This window comes from Polyodon spathula, chromosome 32 (assembly GCF_017654505.1).
Source record: "Polyodon spathula isolate WHYD16114869_AA chromosome 32, ASM1765450v1, whole genome shotgun sequence".
Taxonomy (NCBI): domain Eukaryota; kingdom Metazoa; phylum Chordata; class Actinopteri; order Acipenseriformes; family Polyodontidae; genus Polyodon; species Polyodon spathula.
In genome coordinates this window covers 4,105,041-4,105,360 of record NC_054565.1, presented here as the reverse complement: position 1 = coordinate 4,105,360, position 320 = coordinate 4,105,041, and positions in this window count along the sequence as shown.

The following is a 320-nucleotide window of genomic DNA, read 5'->3' as shown; positions in this document are numbered from 1 at the left end:
GTTTCCTCTGTGTGCTCTGATCCTGGTGTGTGTGTGTGTGCTATGAATTAAATATTTAATAAGAATAATTTGTTCAGTTCCTTCTTTGTTCCATGTTAGGTATATTCAGTTCCCTTGTACCTTTCAAGCTGGTTGCTCTCCTCTGGTCCTTAATTGAATGTGGCCAACAATAACTGAAGCCAGTATTCTTAGGTCGGGCTCATCAGTGCATTATACAACATCACAGCCTTCCATGATGTATCCCACATCAGCAAGTGTTTTTGTTTTCATTATTTTTAATTTCTGGTTACTGGTCTAAAACTTGATGTTTCAGAGTTGTC